Raw genomic sequence first — 10020 nt, forward strand, 5'->3', positions numbered from 1 at the left:
TCATGCATCGAACCTGGACTGGAGATCTGTTTCACATATGGTAATATACATGTTTCAATGCTGTTCTCTCAAATCATCCCATTCTCCCACAGAGTCCAAAAGTCTGCTCTTTACATATGTATCTCTTTTGCTGTCTTGCATATAGGGTCATCATAACTATCTTTCTAAATTCCATATATATGTGTTAATATACTATATTGGTGTTTTTTTCTCTGGCTTACTTCCCTTTGTATAATAGGCTCCAGTTGCATCCACCTCATTAGAACTGATTCAAATGCATTCTTTTTAATAGCTGAGTAATATTCCATTGTGTATATATACCACAGCTTTCTTACCCATTCGTCTGCCAATGGATATCTAGGTTGCTTCCATGTTCTAGCTATTGTAAACAGTGCTGTGATGAACATTGGGGTACACATGTCTCTTTCAATTCTGGTTTCCTTGGTGTGTATGCCCAGCCCTGGGATTGCTGGGTCATATGGCAGTTCTATTTCCAGTCTTTAAAGGAATCTCCACACTGTTCTCCATAGTGGCTTTACTAGTTTGCATTCCCACTAGCAGTATAAGAGGGTTCCTTTTTATCCGCACCTTCTTCAGCATTTATTGTTTGTAGACTTTCTGATAGCCATTCTGACCGGCGTGAGATGGTACCTCATTGTGGTTTTGATTTGCATTTCCCTGATAATGAGTGATGTTGAGCATCTTTTCATGTGTTTGTTAGCCATCTGTATGTCTTCTTTGGAGAAATGTCAAAAATATGGAATGCTTCTAGAATTTGCGTATCATCCTTGCACAGGGGCCATGCTAATCTTCTCTGTATCATTCCAATTTTAGTATATGTGCTGCCAAAGCAAGAACTGAATAATTCCCTTTCAATTCAATGGTTATATCCTTAGAAGGACTCATATTTGGGGCTGGTGGCTTTGTGAGCCTCTAGTTCTCTGTGTAGAATAAAGTGTCCCTTCCTCCCACCTAATCCAGCCTAAGCAAAATATAAAGCTTGGTAAACAGAGAATGGACTGTATTTGATTCTTCTTTTCCCTCAGGGAAGTGTCTTTTGTGTAGTATAACCTAAGTGGACTTTCCCTGTGGTCCCACCTGTAGACAGTCACACATGCCCCTGGATCCACCAAGTCTGCAGAGAGCCCAGCAATTTCTCAAGTCTATCCTGGGAATGTGAGACCTGGATCTACTTACTCTGTAAGGTTATTAGGTTTCTAAATATATTTCTAAGGTATTTTATATATTAATATTACAAACATATATATTATTTTAAAATATGTCGAATCTTGTGGTACAACTAAAATATATAAATCTTAAATATTTTAAGATGCTGTCAAAAATACATGTGAAACATTTTCAGAAATGTTAGCAGGGAAATTTTGTACTGACACAGGTAGTTAATACCAAAAGCTGCTGCCAATTTCTCTCATTCACAGAATAGTCTTTTTTGTTGAACGAATAAAACACATCCTCTAAGACAATTATGACAAAATGACAATTATATAGGAGAGGAAAAAGTATTGGAGCTATTTCATGGACTGGATCCAGTTCCAAAAGCTGGACTTTATTTTATTTTATTGAAACTGAATATAGAGTCTTTATATGAGCCTTTTAGAAAATTTCTCAAGGGAAATAATAAATGACCAATAAAAGCAGAAATGCTGTTTTTAGAAGAGATGATCTCAGTTTCCTGATGAATGGCTCTTATATATTTATATCCTTGTGAAATGAAAGTGAAGTGAAAGTTGCTCAGTCGTATCCAACTCTTTGCCCACCAGGCTCCTCTGTCCATGGAATACCGGAGTGGATTTTCCATTTCCTTCTTCAGGGAATCTTCCCAAGCCAGGGATCGAACGTAGGTCTCCTGCATTGCAGGCAGATTCTTTACCATATGAGCCACCAGGGAAGCCCATATCCTATGTAAATATATTTATTAATTTTTTTTGGATACTTTAGTGATGGAGTTGATATGTTCTGTTAGAAAATCTGACTCTAAGAGATCCTGAGAGAAATCACCTATGGTCAAGAGGAGGACTGTGCTTTGCCCTCACTTTAAGGAGCTTATTCAAATAGCTGTTTCCTTTCATTTCGTACCAAACTTAAGAATTGCAGAGGGTCAGTTCTGATATCTGTGTGATCAAAACAAGTTAAACGAATAAATTCTTACCGTAATTTTTTTCAAGTACTATTTCAGAGACTATAAGGATTAGTCTTTATGTTGCTGTTTGCATGATTGGAATGATTGGAGCAATTCTGGGCCTCTGAGATCTCAAGTGTGAAACAACACGTAATTTTAAGTTTTGAAATTTAATTTAGATGTTTGCTACTCCGTGAAGCCTTCCCTGATTTCCTATTGGGTTAAATTTTGTTTTGTTTTGTTTTGTTTTTCTTTTTTAAAAAAATATTTTTTGGCATTTTTATTGGGGTATAGTTGTTTCACAATGTTGTGTTAGTTTCTACTGTACAGTAAAGTGAATCAGCCGCACACATACATAGATCCCCTCTCTTGGATTTCCTTCACATTTAGGCCACCATAGAGCACTGAGTGGAGTTCCCTGTCTATACAGTAGGTTCTTATTAGTTAACCTGTTGTATACACAGTATCAGTAGTGTATACATGTCAATGCCAATCTCCCAATTCATCCTACCTGCCCTTTCCCCTCTTAGTAATGCTCATACTTTCTTGGCTTTGCTTTTTGAAACTTACTGTTTTACTCTATTAGTTATTTGTATGCCTAGGAGTCTTCACCTTCATAGGTAAAGATGTAATTGTGCATGCTTTCCTTTTTGAATAGTTACTCATTGTATTCTTATTTGTCAGGATGGACTTGGTCTTGCTAAAGTTAAAACCATTTCACATATTTTTTTCCACTTTTTTATTCTGCTTGTCTGGTACAAGTAGAGTTACTCGTTCAGAGATGTAGGCTGAACATGTTAAGCTTGAAAAAGAAGCCTCCTCAGTTACCATGGCAGAAGAGTTATCTTGGGAGTGCCTTGCCAGTTTATAAACACCTGCGAGTGACACATGACACTGGTGCTCACAGCCCACTGGCCAGAAAAGTAGTCATGTGGATTCCCAGGGCAGCTGAGAAATGCAGGTACATAGTTAGTATTTGATGAGTATCATTGTCACTTTCAAAACCATTTTCTTTACTTCAATACCATTCTATTCCTCTCCTGGGGAGTCAGACCCAGAAGTTCACTGAAACCCACTTTATACACACAATCAACTAAGAGAATAGAGGTACAGAATTTGAGAACAAGTAGTGACAAATATATTAAGTTATCTAGTGCTATTTTCCAAGTGAACACTGCTCTTTCCTTGGGTGACAGTGAATAGTTTTATTCTTGGTCCAGTAAGAATCAAAAGTAATGATGAGAGTGAACTGTAATTTTCACCTCTGTTTTCACATAGCATCTCCCTGTGTGTCTCTGTCTTACATGAAATGTCCCTCTTAAAAGGACACCATCTATTGAATTAGAGCCCACCCTTATGAACTCATTTTAAGTTGCTTATACCTGCAAAATGGTTCAGACGTAAAGAATCCACCTGCAATGCGGGAGACCTGTGTTTGATCCTTGGGTTGGGAAGATCTCCTGGAGAAAGCCATGGCAACCCACTCCAGTATTCTTGCCTGGAGAATCCCCATGGACAGAAGAGCCTGATGGGCTACAGTCTGAGAACTCCATTGGATGTACTAGTGAGGAAGAGATCAAAAGAAGAGAGCCTAAAGTCACTGGTATTTCTCTGGAAGTTAAGGAGTCAGAAAATACTGTCCAAAGATGACAAGTGGAAATAAAGCTCAAATATTATTTAAAGTTTTATAGGTCACTGCAGTCATGGCTAAGAAACACTGAGATGATAAAGTGGAGCACATTTGTTATTTTTCATAGTAAAGCATTAGTAGATAATGCTTCAAATCAGTTTATCACGAATTGAAAATATTAGCATAGAGGAACACCTTTTTGATTGCATTTTGCAGATATTGCATTTTTCACAAATTCACGGTTTGTGGCAACTCATGTGCCATTTTCCCAACAGCATTTGCTCACTTTGTGTCTCTGCGTCACATTTCGGTAATTCTTATAATGTTTCACACTTTTTAACTTTGTTATATTTGTTATGGTGGTCAATTATTTTTGATGTTAGGATTGTAATTATTATTGCATTAAAAAATAAGCATTTTTAAATTAGGCCTGTGCTCTTTTAGACATAATGCTATTGCACACTTAATAGACTATAGTGTGGGGGTAAACATGTTTATATACATTGGGAAACCAAAAAATTCATGTGACTTGCTTTTCTGTGATATTTGCTTTACTGCAGTACTCTGCAGCAGAACCTGCAGTATCTCTGAGGTGTGTGTGTAGTCTTACAAATGATGGTTTACTTGCCAAGTCGTCTCTAGCTCTTGGACTAGAGCCCATGGACTGGAGCCCACCAGGTTCCTCTGTCCATGGAATTCTCCAGGCAGGAATACTGGAGTGGGTTGCCATTTCCTTCTCTGGGGGAATCTTCTCGACCCAGGGATTAAACATGCATCTCCTGCATTGCAGGTGGATTCTTTACTGCTGAGCCACCAGAGAAGCCCAATCTTACGAGTAACCGCTAGGAAAAACCTAAGACCAAACACTCAAAGGAGAAGCCCCTGAGGAGTAGGCCTGCAAGGTGATGTGCTTTCGTTGTGTGGGCCAGTTACCTATGTGATGCTCCCAGCTCTAAATTCTCCCTTAACTGCCTGGTTTATGAAGATGGATCTGTGCCCTCTAAGTACCTACTCTCAGCTAGTTCCATGTTCAGTTTCATTGTCAGCAGAGGGTGCTGGAGAGACACTGCAGGAGAAGTGGTTCTGATTTTTGGTTCCAGTGGACTTGTAGGTGGGCTCCTGAAGGCTCTTGACTTCCCAAGGGCCTGGGTCCCACAGTAGGCACAGCCTCTCCCCTCAGGGCCCCTGAACCACATGGCTGCCAGGGCCACCCAATCGCTTGCAGCTTTCTAGCACCTTCTCCAGGTGAGTGGTAGAGGTTTGCCACCAATGAGACACCTCCCTATGAACACCTTTCCCTGGCACTATGAAGCGTGGATTTCTAGCAAGTTCCAGATAAACACCTATCAATTAGGACCAAACCCCAACCTCTGTACCACAAATTCAGAATATTATAGGTTCTCATTAGATATTTGGGAAATGAAAGACTGCTATGCAGAGCTCAGTCATGTCCAACTCTTTGCAACCCCACGGACTGTAGCCCAACAGGCTTCTCTGTCCATGGAACTCTCCAGGCAAGAATACATTATATATTCATATATGTATATAAGCTTCCCTAATAGGACAGAGGAGCCTGGTGGACTGCAGTCCATGGGGGTGCAAAGAATTGGACACTGCTCAGTGACTTTCACTTTCACATATGTATAAGAAACACTGAAGATTCATCAAAGCCGTAAAGATCTTAGACACTGGGTTAGTTGTTTTGTGTTATAATTTTCTTTGGAAATTTGGTGAGAAACATGGTTCATAGCAGATGTCAGGACAAGATTTTGAGACCATCTGTACACAAAGGCTGAGTTAACCCAGTATTATTTGGGAAGATCAGTAAACACTTGGGTGAAGTTAGAACTCTTATGGCTCAGGTCCACTGATTACTTAAGTTACCAGCTTCCCTCTGTTGATGACAGGTGATATTTGGCAACACCCTGAGGCAGATCATCCAGTTTTGTCAAATTCTGCAGACCTTAAATTCAGCCAATTAGTTCTGCCATCCCCATCTTAAGTGGTCAAAAGGAAGGACAAGTTCTTTTTGATCAGAAGACACTGAATTCAATTACGGAAAACAAACAAGCTTCACTGAGGCAGCAGTGTCCCTGGTTGATGCTGGGGTTTGCCGTGGGTACAGAGTGTCACTTAGCCACATGCTTAGCTTGGCAAGGGCACGCTCACGGCGGTTGGGCACAGCCCCATGCTTTTGTGTTGATGGCTAGAAGGGACCAACGTGAGCTTTCAGATTTTGTTCAGAGACCAGCCATTGTATACAGACAGGCCAGAGAATGTTGCCTTTCTCCCTTCAAACTTGTAGCTGACCCAAAATACTTAAGTAAAAGTTTAGTTAATGTTTAATGAAATTCTAACTTTGGCTTGATGTTTTCATGGATCTGGGCAGGTGGTAATCACTCCTGCCCAGTTAAGCGGGTCAGTGGGGCCATTCATATTACCCAGAGATTAGCAGCAACAGAATCAGCAATATTAAATCTTTGAAAATATCTCTCCTGATAACTTGAGGCTACTTAGATGTTTATTGAAGAGGAGGTGATCTAAAAATAGATCATGTACATCATACACACATATCGGAAGGAACCTCCATATTGTTTTTTACTTCAAGTATTTGATAGATCTTACAAAGGTTTATGACTACAAGTGCAGAAGCCCTCCCCCTCAAAAAAAAAAAAAAAAGAAAAAACTTACAGAAAAGCAAAACTTTACTAACACAAATAAGAGCTCTGAAGAGCATCTGAATTCCCATCACACCACACCTGGTAAGAATCAGTCTAGCACAACATCATCCATCATGCCGGGGCTGTCAGTTCTGACATCCTTTAAGGCCACGTTGTGTGCTTAATGACTACATGACAGAAAATGTAAACAGACGCCACACATACAGGTAGGCCAGTCCATATATGCGTGTGTATACTTGCATTGGAATATTTGGTGCAAAGATATACCAAAAAAATCAGAGCATGTAAAACAGCCCATTAAAACATACACATGCACACATGTGTATGCTGTCCCTAACAGCAACCAGGACAAAACAGAACAAAACCCAAGCAATTTCTTACATAAAAACACAAAGCCCATTCAAAGGAATTTACCCAATGTGAGAGGAAGTAGATCAAGAAGCAGATATCAATGTATGTTCACCGATGGATAGATTACAGTCTTATTAGGAATGCCCTTCACCTTCCTTGTGATACATCAAGTTGCAACTTACTAATAAGGATTCAGGAATAGCTGGTGAACCTGGTGCAAGCCCTGAATTAATAATTCATCAGGCACACACACACAAAAATGGTGTCGTCGGTACTTGAATATTTGAAAAGCCATGTGCGTTTTTGGTTCAAACAACAATACCACAAACTCAGATTTCAATTTTATTCTTGGCAGGTTGGTTGCTTTTATTGTTTACAAGAGAAATTTTATTCTTTCAACAGCTTATTTAATATCCTTGTAGCACACTAGGATGATAGAGTTTAGCAATTTTTCTCACAAGAAAAGGCATCATTTGATGTTTTGCAAAGTGCCTATGTTTGGGGTTTGGCAATAATGTATATATAACTAAAAGTCTCCAATCCTTTTTCCTCCACTCTGTCCAGCAGCCTTCCCTTCCTTAAGGAAACACGGCATGTTAAATGCAGAAGGACAAAAAGAAAACACAGATTTTCAAATTCCACAGTGTGTCATTCTTTCTTATTAAAAGTCACAGAATCTGTTTTGCTGCTGATACACTGTTAGTAACCCCAAATCCTAATGTAAAATAAGATGATGATCACTTTATTTTTGTAGTAATTTTCTCATCTCTAACTTAGGTACATTTTCAAGTACAACAGCTTTTGTAAAACAAAACCATGGCACGCATTCACTTAGTAGAAAATTCTGTCAATTTAAAAAATAATCAGGAAAGGAATTTGAGAAATACTAGAAGATGCAAAGCACATACATTTCTATGATATGGGAAGAAGTTTAGGTTTTTATAAGTTGCCAAACCAGAATAGTGATGATGAAATCTGCCATTAATTTTGCATTGTCAAAATACTTGATGATGTATATGAACGTCTCAACATTCTGGGATGACCACTGCTCTGATTTTTGTGCACAAATACAAGACAACTGAAGGTATGCACAACAACCAGTTTTCCTCGTCTCTCAGATTCTGATTGCCAGGAATATTTATAAGTGGGTGTAAACAATGAGACATTCTCTCAACTTTCTCTCGTAGTTAGAATAATCAAGGCAAAAACGACGGGGGACTATGTAAAAGTGAATCTATAACCAGGTATCTTTTGAAGTGACATTTTAGCTTGCATTTTATTTTCACTTTATAGGTAAGCAAATTTGTAATTTCTAGAAAGCTGGTTATGTAGGTTAGGGATATAAATTTACAGAAAAATTTCACAACACCTGAATGTTGCTCTTAAGGGGTTAATCACCTTTGTTACCCTGAAAGCATTATTTTGTTTCGGTTTTCCAGCAAATAGAGAAAGGACATTTGGTTAGGTAAGTCTTTGAACCCAAGTAATTCCACATAAGGACCAACCTACTGCTAACACCCTCATGAATTAAAAATTTAGTTTCTTACTTAGGGTCTTTCTCATTACCTCATTGCTTAATCTAACAATGACCACTTGCCAGAGAGGAGCCCCCCTCTCCCCCCAAAAGGACATCCTTCGATTTTCACAGAGAACGACGGCATGTACTACAAGTCAGATATTCACAAGGAAACTTCACCGAAGGAGGGGGAAACAGCATGCATCTGGCCCTGGGAGCTGTTCTTTTAAAGGTTATCGGCAATGATTGCTTTCAAAGCCCACTTTTCACTGCATTTTGACATGCCAGTGTATGCTTCATACAGTATTAATAAAGGGTTACACAGGAATTAATGAAAAGGTTTCATGTTCACATATAATAAATAAGTACCTAATTAAAGACACGGTTAAGCCAGAAGCACCGATATTGTCTTTTACATTGATATCTATTATGCTTCTTTAGCATTGACTGTGCACCTCTTCAGCTGACGGATGCCTGAAGGGAGCGCTAACAAATCTCTCAGCTGGTGGCTGGCACTGGTCTTGAAGGAAGCAAGAAGGAATACTTTGCAGGCTTTCAGAATCTCCCCACCAGCTGTCACCAGCCATGGGTGCTGAAAAGATCCTGTCACTTCATCCAAAGGGATTTACTTGGTCAGAAGGAAAATTTAAATACAAAGCATGCAGCTAAGAAGCTAGTGAAAGGGATTATGAGCATACAAGAGCACATGTGTATACGACACTAATGCATCTTTAGGAAATTTCAGACCCCAAAGCCAGGATTACTGCCAGGGCAGGGTCAGAGACAAGGCAGAACTTTACCACCGGAGTTATTATCTTCTAGCCATTCAACTCAACTTTATAGGTCTTTCATCAAGGCCATTTAAAAAAATAGAAAAGAAAGACTCCCATCCTTTCAATGGGGAGCTAAGAAAACACATTCAGGTTTTAATACTGTCGGGGATCACCTGCATGCAAAATACCCTGTTTCCTTGTGTACGTGGTCTCATTTCTCTGCCCTTGTCTGAATTTACCAGTGCCACACATCTGATTGTTAAGGATGGTGAAGCCAAAGCAGAGCATGAGATGTTTCAGATTCATGAATCTGCTTGACAAGAGACTCGGGGGCACATTTGAAATGAGAGAGAAGGTGGCTGAAATGTCCATGGCTGGGGTCCTTAGGGGAGCAGAGGTGGGAAGGTGGCCCCCCCTGCAGGATGGCAATGATCTTGTGTCAGCCATTGGTGATGGAGTCAGGGAAAGACGACTACCTACCTGGCTACAGAAAAGGTCATTTTATTTAAATAAGGAAGAAAGGGCATAGTTCATACCTGGGCATCCATTATTAAAAATGCATGTTCCCTTATCCCGATTGGCAAGGTGGTCGTATGTAATTCAAGAACAGCATGTGGCTTAGCCAGCCTCTACCCTTCAGAGGAAACTCAGGCAACCTCAGGACCATCCTGTCTCCTTGGGAAAAGTAGAAGAGGGAGAATGAGGTGGAGATAGGACGATACTTTGGCCACCTGATGCAAAGAGCTGACTCACTGGAAAAGACCGTGATGCTGGGTAAGATTGAAGGCAGGAGGAGAAGAGGGCAGCAGAGGATGAGATAGTTGGATGGCATCACTACCTCAGTGGACATGAGTTTGAGCAAATTACAAGAGATAGTAAACGATAGGGGAGCTTGGCATGCTGCAGTCCACGAAGTCTCAAAGAGTTGG

General features: G+C 39.9%; 1 non-coding gene across 1 annotated transcript; it reads right to left on the reverse strand.

Moving 5' to 3' along the window:
* Positions 1–751: 751 nt before the first annotated feature.
* On the reverse strand, positions 752–854 carry LOC139186035 (U6 spliceosomal RNA). The gene has a single exon (XR_011569604.1). It is a non-coding gene; the product is annotated as a U6 spliceosomal RNA (small nuclear RNA).
* Between the last annotated feature and the right edge of the window lie 9166 nt (positions 855–10020).

Source organism: Bos indicus, chromosome 11 (genome assembly GCF_029378745.1).
Source record: "Bos indicus isolate NIAB-ARS_2022 breed Sahiwal x Tharparkar chromosome 11, NIAB-ARS_B.indTharparkar_mat_pri_1.0, whole genome shotgun sequence".
Classification (NCBI taxonomy): Eukaryota; Metazoa; Chordata; class Mammalia; order Artiodactyla; family Bovidae; genus Bos; species Bos indicus.